The sequence below is a fragment of the Nansenia antarctica genome (assembly GCF_963989245.1).
Source record: "Nansenia antarctica genome assembly, chromosome: 9".
Classification (NCBI taxonomy): Eukaryota; Metazoa; Chordata; class Actinopteri; order Argentiniformes; family Microstomatidae; genus Nansenia; species Nansenia antarctica.
The window spans coordinates 11,575,130-11,590,082 of record NC_137679.1 but is presented as its reverse complement, the minus strand read 5'-3'; positions in this window follow the sequence as shown (position 1 = coordinate 11,590,082).

Below are 14,953 nucleotides of genomic sequence, written 5' to 3'. Positions count from 1 at the left end.
CCTGCAGTCCTTCCCTCTGGCTGGACAGTCACCCTCGTGTGGATAATTTCCTCCACAGTTTCTACATTGCAAGCTCTTCTCTTTGTGCCTGTATGCTGCATGTTGCTGTTTGGCGCCCTTGAGATGCAGTGCATTGATTGCGGTGACAGCCTTCTCTTCTATGCTTTCTGCCTGTTGTTCAGAGATCTCTAACATTCTCCCTAGGTCTAACATATTAGTCAAAGTCATGTTTGGCTCTCTGAGCGCTCTCCTGCGCAGCCGTGATGAGGTACAGCTCTGTATTATTTGCGCGACTATTTCTCTGTCTGCATCTGCAAATTCACAATCTTTAGCTAGCATCCTCAGTCTGGTATGAAATGTGTCTAAAGACTCACCGGGAAGCTGTATGGCTTGTCTGAACTTGTACACAAGGTAGTGTGTGTTCTTTTTCGGTGAGAAATATCCGTGGAGCTTCGTCTTTGTGTTTTCATAGTCATCACTGTCGTCAGCCAGCGTGTCGTAGATATCATGGACTCTCTCTCTCCAGCTAAGTGAAGCAGCAGTGCCCTTTTCCTTATTTCTTGAGTAATGTTTGTGGCTACGGTGTAATTTTCAAATCGGTTGATCCATTTGTTCCATCGCGTTCCAAGCGAACTGGGATCGGTTTCTGTGTCGAATGGCTGTATGGCCATGTGGCCCGAAAATGCCGACTGCATGATACTAGCGTTAGCCTGGGTAGCTTAGCTTAGCTTCTTGCTAGCTAACTACTCACTTCGACTTTTCCGGACGGATTCTTCTTCTTCCTCCTTCAAAAATCGACACTGGTGGCGTTTCCACTTTGAATCCTCGTCGCCATTGTGATATTCTGACGTGTAGCAAGAATATAATGTATAAATGATGAGACACACACTGGATATCAATTGGACTCTTTAGTTATTCGATGTGCACGCATTACAGCATATCCATTGACTGACTCCCGACTGCGCATGACCGGGTCTTGACTCTTGACAGTGTATCGAGTCTACCACCGGGTGGCAGTAGGTGGTCTAAACATTACAGACATTATTGTCAGCGACATAAAGGGATTTCGTAGACTGGACTTATATGGTTTATATGATTTCTAGTGAGAACACCCCCTAAGAGAAAATGCTTCAGTGTCTCATTATTTACTATTTTGACCTTATTTGTTGTTTTGTTAAAGACAGAAGTACTGCGATCCAAATGTGTTTTGTTTAACTGTGCCGTTATCATTTTATAGAAAATCATTGTTTGCTATATTTCGGATATTTGTATACAAAAAATTGTTCAGCATTTCATAAATGCTATTTTATATTGCTTTATTAATCAATGCTGGTAACAAAGACGGTATTTGTTATTTTGTTACAGACAAAAGTAGGCTACTGTGATGCAAATGCAATTGTGCAGTTATCATTTTATACAAAAACATTGTTCAGCACTTGACAAATACTATTTTGCTTTATTAATCAGTTTTGCCGGTAAGAATTACCCACAAACATGGAAAAGGCTTAATATTTTATGGTTATTTGATAATATCTGTGCATCCATGCAATATTTGTTTTATTTAATACAGTTACTAGCCTACTTTCTATTTCTTCAATATCATTGTACTAAATGTCTGGTCCCAGATTTTATTCACGAACCTCAGCCTGGCCCTCAGTAAGTTTGAATTTGACCCCCCTGACCTAGATGGATGATAGCAGACACACACAAACACAGTCTGTTCTGTCCCTCAATTTACATGAACATGTTCTCATCCTCACTTTGATTCTTCTGACATTAAGCTACATAGTATTCCTTTGGAATTTAATTGTGTTTTATTAGTGTATGTATTATCTTACTGTACATGAACACTTTGCATGCATTATTGAGTATTTGTTGGTCAATTGTCAAATATGTAAGTATGTCTGAGTATACTCAGAGCTTAAATGTTATTGAGAACTTGTGTTGCACTGGCATTCATTTATCCTATACTGCTACCCTGTGGTTATTAAAAGAATTACAGCCAAGACCCCTTTTCTAAGAAGTCCCATTGCACGACCAACCTCAGTCTGCCTTCTTTGACTGATATTGTGTCTGATGAAGTATAAAATCCACTATGATGTATTCTCACATGGGCATAAGTGAAAATATGTGTCAAACATCTCTTGATGAGATCTGTCAAGGCAACATACTGCCAAGTAACTAGAATGTTGATTTCTCCCAAGTGTCTGGGCAAGACACTGAACCCCAAATTGCTCCCAATGAGCGGGCTGGCGCCTTGCATGGTAGCTTGCCGCTGTTGGTGTGTGAATGGGTGAATGAGAGGCCATTGTAAAGAGCTATATATATGTTAATGTTTTGATGCACTTGTCCGAGTTGATGTCTATTCCTACTTAGCTCGGCTGAGCGAAAAGATAATATCTTATATTATACCAGTGGTGAGGTGGGAAATAAAACCATGAGAGCAAAACAGTTCATCGTCTCCGTCCAATATTGATTCTCTCCGAGTGCAACTAGGTGGAAGCTGCCATCATTAACGTTAACAGCTTTATTAATGCTTTAATGATCGGAATGAGAGATTAATAGATATGGGGGCTTTTTAATATTATTATTATTTGTATTATTATAATTGTTTTTCATTATTTTGGGGGGGTAAACATTTTTGGGAGCTCCTGAGACCAGGCTGGGCTGCAGACAAAACTCTGATTGATGACGTCATAATCACAACAGTCGAGATGGCATAAAAACGTCACAATCAAAATGTGGGCTTCTAAAATGCGATCGACCTCAAATCGAGCCAGTTTGATGTCAGTAATCACAAGGATCAACACGCTATCACAAGGTAAGCGCCTTTGGAGATGGAGCATTGTGTGTGTGTGGGTCTGGATGTGTGTGTGGGTGTGCGCGGGTGTGTGTGCGTGTGTGCGCGCGCTGAGTGTCAAAGTCTAACTCGTTTATTGTTTGAAAGTGATCAAAAGTGTATGCCAACAGAGATTCTTATATAAAGAAGCTTTTGCTTTACAACCCGACGTCCTAGACATATTTTTTGAAGGTAGAAATACGAAAAGGATAATGGCTTTTTGGCACGTTGCACCTGCAACTGATGCTTCAATCACAATGTCACGCAATATCAACGTCAGTCACTTTTGAAGTTCAACAGCCTCACAGTCATCCATGAACATAGGGGACAAGTCATTCTAGAATAATAATATATATGTACATATAAAATACGTCATTTCACATTCTCTTCCTTGTTCAGTTGTTTGTAGAAAGTTATAGAAATGCCAAATAAGAAGAAGAACCAGGGAGATGACTTCAATTTCCAGTCTGCTTGGCAGCTTGAAAAGGAGTTTCACGATGACTACATCGCCTTAACCAAATCTCTGGACGCCCGCGGGGCCAACAACAAGGCCCAGGGAGCGGCCCCACAGGCCCACAGAGCAGCCAGCCCGGAGGAACAACCCAGAGGTGTGTGTGTGTGTGTGTGTGTGTGTGTGTGTGTGTGTGTGTGTGTGTGTGTGTGTGTGTGTGTGTGTGTGTGCGCGCGCTGAGTAGAGATCAACGTGGGTCTTGTGTGTAAATTACCGGAGAGTCTTGAATTACAGATTTGCGCTTTAAAAATGTGCCTTGACAAGTAAACGTCTATGGGCTTGACCCTCCCTTGGCCCGCCTGTATTCTGTAAATTTCTTTTATTTATCTATTTTGTGTTGGAAGTACTAGACATAATTGCCAATTGAAAACATTGAAAACATCACAACCATAACAAGGCCAAAATGGATAACAGAATAAGGGAAGGCAGATCTGCATACCACAATATACATACTACACTTAACAATAAACTTAATACAGCTGAAACTAATATTAGGTGTAAATGGATTGTATTAATAGGATTGTTGTAACTTTATAGGTCACATGATTAACTTTGTAGGTTACATGATTAACTTTATAGGTTACATTATTGATTAATATGTTACATGATTGAAAATTAAAAGAGATTGATTAATATGTTACATAACTTAAAGAAGTACATTTCTGTTGTATTGACTAGGAATAGGTAGAACTGCAGGTCCCAGAAGGCCTTGCGGCAAGACGTCATAGAAGTTGACAGTTTAGTTTGTTGGTTTTGAGAAATGAAGTAATGAAGTAATTTAAGTAATTATATAATAATAATATATAAATCTAAAATACGTAATTTCACATTCTCTTCCTTGTTTTTCATATTTTAGCCATGTATAACAATAGCTCAAGAACGACAAGAAGGAAGCATGAGCAGAAAGCGCGCCTTCGGGAGGCTGCTAGGCAGATACAGGCACCCCAGAGAGCAGCGAGCCAGGCCGAGAGAGCAGCCCCCCAGGTCCAGAGAGCAGCCCCCCAGGTCCAGAGAGCAGCCCCCCAGGTCCAGAGAGCAGCCCCCCAGGCCGAGAGAGCAGCCCCCGAGAAGGAGAAGTCTCGTACGGACCCGATGTGTGAGCGTGTGCAGGTGGGGATGAAGGAGAAGTGGAAGGCCCGGTTGGAGGCCAAGCTGGCGGCAGCTGAAAAGGCGGAGGAAAGCAGACTGAGAGAGAGAGACCTCCAACAAAAAGTCCACGTCATGGAGCAGGAGGAGAGGAGCCAGGCCAACGTCAGGGCCCTGGAGAGTGAGGCAGCTGAGGCTCTGGTCCTCACCAGAGCTGCTGCCCTGCTGGACCTGGAGAAGAGCAGGGATGAGGCCTGCACGAAGCTCCAGGAGGACAGAGACCGGTGGGGGAAGGAGAAGGCCTCCCTCACAGCCGCCAACCTGCTCACCGCTGAGGCTGAGGAGAGGAGCAGGGCGGAGGTGGAGGAGGGCCGACGGAGAGAGGAAGGCCTCCTCCAAAAGCTCCACGATATGGAGAAAGAGAGGGGCAGCCTCCTCCACAACATCTCTGACCTGGAGAAGGAGAGGAGCCAGGCCCTCGATGCCCAGCGAGAGACTGAGGGGAGCCTGACCGAGGTCAGGGTGACCCTCCTGGAGACCACCGACGCCGCCAGGGAGGCAGAGGACCAGATCAAGGCCCTGCAGAGTGAGGCCCTGGAGGACAAGCTGGCGGCAGCTGAAAAGGCGGAGGAAAGCAGACTGAGAGAGAGAGACCTCCAACAAAAAGTCCACGTCATGGAGCAGGAGGAGAGGAGCCAGGCCAACGTCAGGGCCCTGGAGAGTGAGGCAGCTGAGGCTCTGGTCCTCACCAGAGCTGCTGCCCTGCTGGACCTGGAGAAGAGCAGGGATGAGGCCTGCACGAAGCTCCAGGAGGACAGAGACCGGTGGGGGAAGGAGAAGGCCTCCCTCACAGCCGCCAACCTGCTCACCGCTGAGGCTGAGGAGAGGAGCAGGGCGGAGGTGGAGGAGGGCCGACGGAGAGAGGAAGGCCTCCTCCAAAAGCTCCACGATATGGAGAAAGAGAGGGGCAGCCTCCTCCACAACATCTCTGACCTGGAGAAGGAGAGGAGCCAGGCCCTCGATGCCCAGCGAGAGACTGAGGGGAGCCTGACCGAGGTCAGGGTGACCCTCCTGGAGACCACCGACGCCGCCAGGGAGGCAGAGGACCAGATCAAGGCCCTGCAGAGTGAGGCCCTGGAGGACAAGCTGGCGGCAGCTGAAAAGGCGGAGGAAAGCAGACTGAGAGAGAGAGACCTCCAACAAAAAGTCCACGTCATGGAGCAGGAGGAGAGGAGCCAGGCCAACGTCAGGGCCCTGGAGAGTGAGGCAGCTGAGGCTCTGGTCCTCACCAGAGCTGCTGCCCTGCTGGACCTGGAGAAGAGCAGGGATGAGGCCTGCACGAAGCTCCAGGAGGACAGAGACCGGTGGGGGAAGGAGAAGGCCTCCCTCACAGCCGCCAACCTGCTCACCGCTGAGGCTGAGGAGAGGAGCAGGGCGGAGGTGGAGGAGGGCCGACGGAGAGAGGAAGGCCTCCTCCAAAAGCTCCACGATATGGAGAAAGAGAGGGGCAGCCTCCTCCACAACATCTCTGACCTGGAGAAGGAGAGGAGCCAGGCCTTCGCTGCCCAGCGAGAGACTGAGGGGAGCCTGACCGAGGTCAGGGCGACCCTCCTGGAGACCACTGACGCCGCCAGGGAGGCAGAGGACCAGATCAAGGCCCTGCAGAGTGAGGCCCTGGAGGACAAGCTGGCGGCAGCTGAAAAGGCGGAGGAAAGCAGACTGAGAGAGAGAGACCTCCAACAAAAAGTCCACGTCATGGAGCAGGAGGAGAGGAGCCAGGCCAACGTCAGGGCCCTGGAGAGTGAGGCAGCTGAGGCTCTGGTCCTCACCAGAGCTGCTGCCCTGCTGGACCTGGAGAAGAGCAGGGATGAGGCCTGCACGAAGCTCCAGGAGGACAGAGACCGGTGGGGGAAGGAGAAGGCCTCCCTCACAGCCGCCAACCTGCTCACCGCTGAGGCTGAGGAGAGGAGCAGGGCGGAGGTGGAGGAGGGCCGACGGAGAGAGGAAGGCCTCCTCCAAAAGCTCCACGATATGGAGAAAGAGAGGGGCAGCCTCCTCCACAACATCTCTGACCTGGAGAAGGAGAGGAGCCAGGCCTTCGCTGCCCAGCGAGAGACTGAGGGGAGCCTGACCGATGTCAGGGCGACCCTCCTGGAGACCACCGAAGCCGCCAGGGAGGCAGAGGACCAGATCAAGGCCCTGCAGAGTGAGGCCCTGGAGGACAAGCTGGCGGCAGCTGAAAAGGCGGAGGAAAGCAGACTGAGAGAGAGAGACCTCCAACAAAAAGTCCACGTCATGGAGCAGGAGGAGAGGAGCCAGGCCAACGTCAGGGCCCTGGAGAGTGAGGCAGCTGAGGCTCTGGTCCTCACCAGAGCTGCTGCCCTGCTGGACCTGGAGAAGAGCAGGGATGAGGCCTGCACGAAGCTCCAGGAGGACAGAGACCGGTGGGGGAAGGAGAAGGCCTCCCTCACAGCCGCCAACCTGCTCACCGCTGAGGCTGAGGAGAGGAGCAGGGCGGAGGTGGAAGCGCTGAAGACGGACCTGGTCACCTCTCGTCAGCAGCTCTCGCTTTCCCAGACCAAGCTGCAGCAGGTAGAGGACCAGGCCAAGCTGCAGCAGGTAGAGGACCAGGCTCTAACAAAGAGGAAGGAGGAGCTGGACGACCTGACGTTGGTTGGCGACGAGTTGGACGCCGTGTGGGAAGAGAAGAGAGAGGAGGAGAAGAAGTCCAAAAATCTTAAATGTTTAGGGTTAGGCTTTGGGTTAGTGTTAGGGTTAGGCTTTGGGTTAAAACGTTTATTGGGTTAGGGTTAGAGAAAGAAAAGAAAAGAGAGAGGAGAAGAAGAAGTCCAAAGTTCCCTTCTTTAAATGTTTAGGCTTAGGGTTTGGGTTAGCACATTTAATTCGTTAACATATTTTTGGGTTACTTGGCATATTTATATGGTGTTTGAAAAAAACTAAAAGTGTTTGAATGACACACACACACATGCCACATCTTTTCAATAAAAGTGTGCTAAAAAAATGTATGTGAGACTTCATTTCCAATTTTATGTGAGATTTAATTACAAAAGTCAGTAATTAGTGTGCTTGCTGTAGGCAAAGTCAACCAGGACTATATACACGTGTCCGACAGGTCTAAGAGCACCACTGAGACATGGGAACTGGCAGCCCTTTCTCTGACAAGACAAGACCACGTGGAAAACGTGAAAAACACAAAACATGTTTGCCTGTTTCTACAGATTTAACAATACACAGATATCTTACATCAACATGTTCATCTCTTCACACTGTCACTCCACATCTGAATATCTAAGCCATAACATTAATAGTTTTTTTTCTGTTCTGGCCGTTTGTCGTTTGTTTGTTGGCTAGCTAACAAGCTTGACACCCGGTTACCACGGTAACGGTCTATGGTCTAACATACGGATGGGCAACTTGGATGGTGGTGGGGGGCACAGAATGTATGTACTGGTGTAACCGAGTTAAACATATGTGTACAGTTAGGTCCATATATATTTGGACACAGACAGAATTTTTTTTATTTGAGCTGTTTACCAAAACATCTTCCAGTTACAGTTATATAATGAATATGGGTTTAAAGTGCAGACTCTCAGCTTTAGGGTAAGGGTATTCACATCCAAATTGATGGAAGGGTTTAGGAATTACAGCTCTGTAGCTCCCTCTTTTTCAAGGGACCAAAAGTAATTGGACAAATGACTCAAAAGCTGTTTCATGGGCCAGTGTGGACTATTCCTTCATTATTTGTTAATCAATTAAGCAGGTAAAAGGTCTGTGTTGATTCCAAGTGTGGCATTTGCATTTGGAAGCTGTTCACAGGTCAGGTACTTTCTCTAGGTCAGAGTGTTCTATGAAGAAGAGTGGCACCAATGAAGGGGTCAACTTTCTATTGGCCCAAACACCATAGTTCCTTTACATGATACCAACAGAGCATGTTGCCTGACAACTGGTTGTTAGTCCAATAAAAAGTAAATATTGAGTAAATCAGGACAGTATAACCAGGAAGCTATGTGGAACTATTTGAAGCTCATTGGCGCCACTCTTCTAACATACCACTCTGCTCAAGGCTACTTGGTTGCTGTTTTTCTGTTCAACCAGTTCTGCGTAATCTATTTCTATACCCACTCACATCGCTCTACTCGATAGCTATTGGTAACTATTAACTGTTGACAGATATCATGTCTACCTCCCTCTACCCATCTATTTCTATGCTCTGTCTTTCTGTCACTTATCCCATGCCCCAGACACTCAAAGACACTTTACAAACTAAAAAGATTGAGTAGTAAAATAAAAAGAAACCAAAAAATAAATAAAAGAAAGTATAGGGGTCTAATTAATTTTTATATTACTAAATCTAAATCTAAGTGTCTTTGTACGACTATCTACTCTGTATACTGTAAGTATATCTAGATTTTGGGCTGAGAAGCGGGGAAAACAAGCAACGCCCAGTGAAAAAAAAAGTTAAAAGTCTTACGAGACAATAATCATTATACAAGTCAGTCCATTTAGATAAGGGGACACATACCCTTCTTCCAACTTTGGCCAGGCCACACACCAACATTCTGTTAATAATAAACATAGGCCTAGTGTAGGCTACTGTAACGCTTGCCATTGGATGGTGCTTCGTCATAGAGTAAGACAATGACCCAAAACATACTGCCATAGTAACTAGGGAGTTTTTCAGTGCCATAAAGTGGATAGTTCTTGAATGGCCAAGTCAATCTTTTGATTTCAAAAAGATTTAAATCAAATTGAACATTTCCAGATTATAAGATTTTAGGCAGAAAGACATTAAAACAAACAACAGCTGAAGACTGCTTAATTTGGACATTATATGAATCTGTCCCATCACTTTTGGCCCTGAAATAGGGGGACTATGTATAAAAATTGTTAGCATTTCTGAATGGTGAAACCGTACAAAATCAAACAAAAATAATTTTGTTAATAAAAGCTGCCAATATATTGTAATCCAGAACAAATGGAGTATAGAGCCAAACTAAGGTCATGTTCTCACATGAAAGTCCGAATCGAGACCCGGAGCAAGTGGATGAGTTCGCAACATTGTTGCATAAATAATTTCTCTGATTTGCGTTCTCACAGCCCTTCATGTAAACGAAGTAAGATATGCAATCGAAGCAACAGACGTGGTAGTTGATTGGTCAGAAAAATTGAAAATTGCCTGTTCGTCCCGCTCTTATCCAGATCAACATGCATGCGCTGTTGTTGGGCAGCGTTCTCACCAAAAGTGAAGCGAAGCAAAGTGATGCGTCGTTTGTAACCGGAGCGAAAACCACCCTTTTCAAGCGGAGCATCCGTTGGTTGTTTGCTCCGGGAGTGCCTTCGAATGCGCGTTCTCACCGCTCCAAACGACGCAGAGCAAACACATTTTTATCCTAAACTCCGATTCCAAGTGAAGCAAATGTTCTAGTGCAGGGGTCTTCAACCTTTTTCAACCCAAGGACCCCTTGGACGAGAGACAAACAGAACAGGGACCCCCACATGTAATATATATTTTTAAATGTCTCACATTTTAAAGCCTATAATAACTTTTATATTTACTTCATTCACCTTTTCTTTCACCGTATTAACCTATTTATCTACTGGGTTATTAGCCTATATGTGTTTATGATTGATAAAACGTTCATGCATAATTATGATTGGTTATTAATATTGTTGTTGTTGTTGTTGTTGTTGATTGTTGGGTCCCCCCAGGGCTGCGTGCTAAGCCCCATCCTCTACAACCTCTACACCTACGACTTCACCCCCGTCCACCCCAGCAACTCCATCGTAAAGTTTGCAGACGACACCACCGTGGTGGGATGCATCTCGGGGGGGGGACGAGGCGGCGTACAGGGATGAGGTAGAGCAACTGAGCAAGCTGTGCAAGGTTAACAACCTGCTGCTGAACAAGTCAAAGACCCAGGAAATCATCGTAGACTTCAGGAGGAAAAAGTCCGAGATCCAGCCCCTGCTCATCGACGGAGAGAGCGTGGAGAGAGTCTCAACCCTCCGATTCCTGGGGATGCACATGCGGGATGACCTGACCTGGAAGGACAACACAAAAGCCACCATCAAGAAGGCACAACAGCGGCTATACATCCTGAGAGTCCTCAGGAAGGAACACAGCAAGCAGGAGATACTGGTGACCTTCTACCGCGGCGCAGTGGAGAGCATCCTCACCTACGGCATCTGCAACTGGTTCTCCAGCTGCACAACCGCGGAGAGAAATGCGCTACAGAGAGTCGTGAGAACAGCACAGAAGATCACCGGCGCCCCCCTCCCCTCTCTGGAAGAGCTGTACAACACACGCTGTCTCAGGAAGGCCTCCAAGATCTCCAGGGACCCAACCCACCCTGGGTACGAACACTTTGCCCGGCTGCCCTCGAAAAGGCGGTTCAGGACCTTGGCCGCAAGGACAAACAGACTGAAGAACAGCTTCTACCACAGGGCCGTCCAGGCCCTGAACACAGCAAAGACCTAGGTTCTGGGCCCTGGACAGTCTGGACGGATTGATGGCAGCTGCTGGACTGAAAAAATCAGGTGTAGTGCTGAGGCACAAATATGTACATTTCAAGCCTGCAAACTGCGACACTTTAAATAAATGTGCAATAACACTATTGTGCAATATGACAACCCTAGTCGTCTATCTGTACAGTATAGTATAGTGGATAGTGCACATAGCCTTTATTTATGTAAACCAGCTCCTTCCCTTCTTGTGATTTTTTTAAAAGTTTTTTTTTCTTTCCTAACACCAGGGGAGCCACCCCACCTAAATTTCGTTGTTTGGTACCTGTACTGTAGCAATGACAATAAAGACCATTCATTCATTCATTCATTCATTCATTGATGAGGCTTATATTTTCTATTATTATAATTTTTCAACAATGAAACTTTTAGCTTCAGGAAGCCAGGTATGCCTACCTCAGTGAGATGACTGGCCCTGGTTGGTGGTACACAGCTTGTCTATTCTGGGGGAGATGGAGGTTGTCAGGCAGAGCATCATGTCATCCTCAGACTGCTGTCTGGAACGGTATTTGCTCTTCAGGTAGGTGAGGGAGGAGAATCCACTTTCACAAAGATAAGTTGTTGCAAAAGGCAAGAGGCTCATCGAGAACTGGGTGAGAGGCTGTGACTCGTACACATTATTGTGTGTACTGTCTGTGGTTAGGTCGATCAGCTGATCTTCCTCAGCGGCTGTCAGGTTTAGGCGTCGGAACGGTCGGATGCATTGTCTTTGCATGGAAACCGTATCCATGTCTTGTGCTTTCTCCAAGACTCAGTCTCAGAAAAGTACTTCTCAAATTGACTTTCGAGTGCCTCCAAGTGATCAACAATTGCGCATTTCACGTCAGGCGAGGGCACCGCGGAATCCGCGGAAATGCATTGAAATGCGCAGCCAGCTCCGCGCGGTAGCAGAATCTCGTGGATAGCTGTGCGTAATTCAAAGACGCGCGCCAATACTGATTCACGGGAAAGCCATCTGACCTCGGAATGGTAAAGGAGCGCGTTATAGCGGCGCATAGAGAAGCAAAGAGGCGGGTTTGTTATTATCAAACTAACTAAATTAGTAACGTTATGCTAGTTATTAATTAACGTTAATTTCGCAATGAAGACCGAACTGCAGCGTTTTAGCCAACACCTAGCTTGCTAGACAGGTGTTTTTTTTTTTTTTTTTTTTTTTTTTTACAGCTGACGTTATGTGAGACTCTAGAATCATGGGCATCATTTATTTTGTCAATAGTTTTTGTCAATAGTAGCTTATTATTGCCTATTAATGCTTGTACTTTACTCAATATCATTTTTGTTATATTTTTTAATTCTCACTGATTATTTTGGCGGACCCCCTGCAGTACCTCTGCGGACCCCCTAGGGGTCGCGGACCCCCGGTTGAAGACCACTGATTTATATGATTCGCGAGGCTGGTGGCGATCTGTGCTTGTTTATATGGTTTGAGAGATAGAGAGGGAGGGTTTGTGATGTGATGTCAAGTGCCTGTGTGACAAAGTGTGAAAAGAAAGTGTGTTGTGAGTTTACTATGGAGGATGGAAACGGTGTGTGTCTGTGTTGTGCATGTGTGCGTTTGCGATGTTGAAACTGGACTCCCAGACTATTGAACAATGAGCACCCCTGATATAGTCGAAACTGGCAACTGTTTTTTTAGTTTTTTGTAATCTGATCACAAAGTGACACTACCGTTTATTAGCGGGTTCTAGGGCATCAAAATTGCATTTCCTTGAAACTGCGTTCACTGATAGCATGTATGTGTAATTACGTGTATTTCTATATCATGCTTACCCAATCTAAAAGCTCACGGCACGTGCCTGATATATATATATATATATATATATATGCGACCTGTTTGGTTAGAGTTAGTGTATTTCTTCACAGAGCAACAAAGAATGTTAAAAAATGCAGTAATTTCATATGGAAGAATATTAAATTGACTTGTAATAAAACGAAATCGACTACATTAAAAATAAAACTGTTCAATAAATCCTAAATGTTGTCTACCTATTCGATGTATAAATCGCGCAAGAATCCCGCCGACTTCCGAGGTCATTTTAAGCAAAAGTATTTGGCCAAATGAGCTATTATTTTCAGGGATAATAGCCATGGGTGTTCTAGACGTGTCCTGCAAAGGTCGTGTCCTGTCCTACAAGTTGATAGGACACTCGTAGCCTCTATGGCGAGTGTTTCTTTGACTGAAGTGACTGGCGAATTCTCAAAATTGCTTCATGTGATTGGACGAACAAAAATTTCAATCTTTCAGCCCTGGACTCAATGCATGGTGAGGCCAGGCCTCCTCTGCCCACCCATTTTCAGTGATTTGGCCAATCACATATGTATAAAATCATTATCATTAATTCTAAGACATGTGGTGATTAACCGGTTTGCGTCCTAGAAAGGCGATGTGAGCTTCTCTTCAAATAAGGTAGGCCCAAGCAACAATTGAGTTGTTGGCAGATATTACAATTGGACCACGTTTGGTAGTGCATATGCAGGGTTTTTCCTGCATAGAGAATTATGAGGCGGCCGCCTCCGACAAAACTGCAATTGCGGCACTGCGCCGACGTGGTGGCGGGGGCGCTGTTTCGCAAATAAGTTAGCTTTCGTTTTCGCTAGCGAAATAGCTGATAGTTGATGTTGACTGCTCAAGGAGAATACATATTTGAAAGTACAGAATGCCTGAGAGCCTTATATTGCATTATATTACATTATATTTTGATTGGTCATCTGGTGCCTGAATATTCTGTTTTCCTTTTAGGTGGACCTTTTCTGATATTGTTGGCTTAGGGCTTAGGCTATGATAGAGCGTCTCTTCTATCATGTAGCCAATAATTTCATCATTCTTGCATTGTGTTTTTGTTAAAAATGGCATGGGATAATGTGTACTGAGAAAAGTATGTATGTGTGTGTGTGTGTGTGTGTGTGTGTGTGTGTGTGTGTGTGTGTGTGTGTGTGAGAGAGAGAAACAAAGAGAGAGCGCTTTTGGCATCAGAAGGTTTTTGTAGGTAGCCTACTTCTCTAAAGAGCATTATTACTGTAACTTAGTTGGCACTGTATCTCGGATGTGATGCTGCTGTTGCTGCAGTGTGAACTATTGATGGGTATAGGCCCTAGACCTAATGGATTTATTAGCCCCCCCACTCAGTATCACCACCAGCCGACACTGATTATAATTGTTTTTCATTATTTGGGGGGGGGGGGTAAAAAAAATGGAGCTCCTGAGACCAGACAAAATTCAGACGGATGACGTCATAATCACAACAGTCGAGATGACATAATAACGTCACAATCAAATGTGGGTTTATAAAAGACGATCGAGCCAGTTTGATGTCAGTATCAGGATCAACACGCTATCACAAGGTAAGCGCCTGTGGGGGGGGGGTCTGGATGTGGCTGCGCGGGTGTGTGTGTGTGCGCGCGCTGAGTGTCAAAGTCTAACTCGTTTATTGTTTGAAAGTGATCAAAAGTGTATGCCAACAGAGAATCTTATATAAAGAACCTTTTGCTTTACAACCCGACGTCCTAGACATATTTTCTGAAGGTAGAAATACGAAAAGGAGAATGGCTTTTTGGCACGCTGCACCTGCAAGTGATGCTTCAATCAAAATGTCACAGCGCAATATCAACGTCAGTCACTTTTGAAGTTCAAACAGCCTCACAGTCATCCATGAACTCATAGGGGACAAGTCATTCTAGAATAATAATAATATATACATATAAAATACGTCATTTCACATTCTCTTCCTTGTTCAGTTGTTTGTAGAAAGTTATAGAAATGCCAAATAAGAAGAAGAACCAGGGAGATGACTTCAATTTCGAGTCTGCTTGGCAGCTTGAAACTGAATTGCACGATGACGACATCGCCCAGGGAGCGGCCCCACAGGCCCACAGAGCAGCCAGCCCGGAGGACCAACCCAGAGGTGTGTGTGTGTGTGTGTGTGTGAGTGTGTGTGTGTGTGCGCTGAGTAGAGATCAACGTGGGTCTTGTGTGT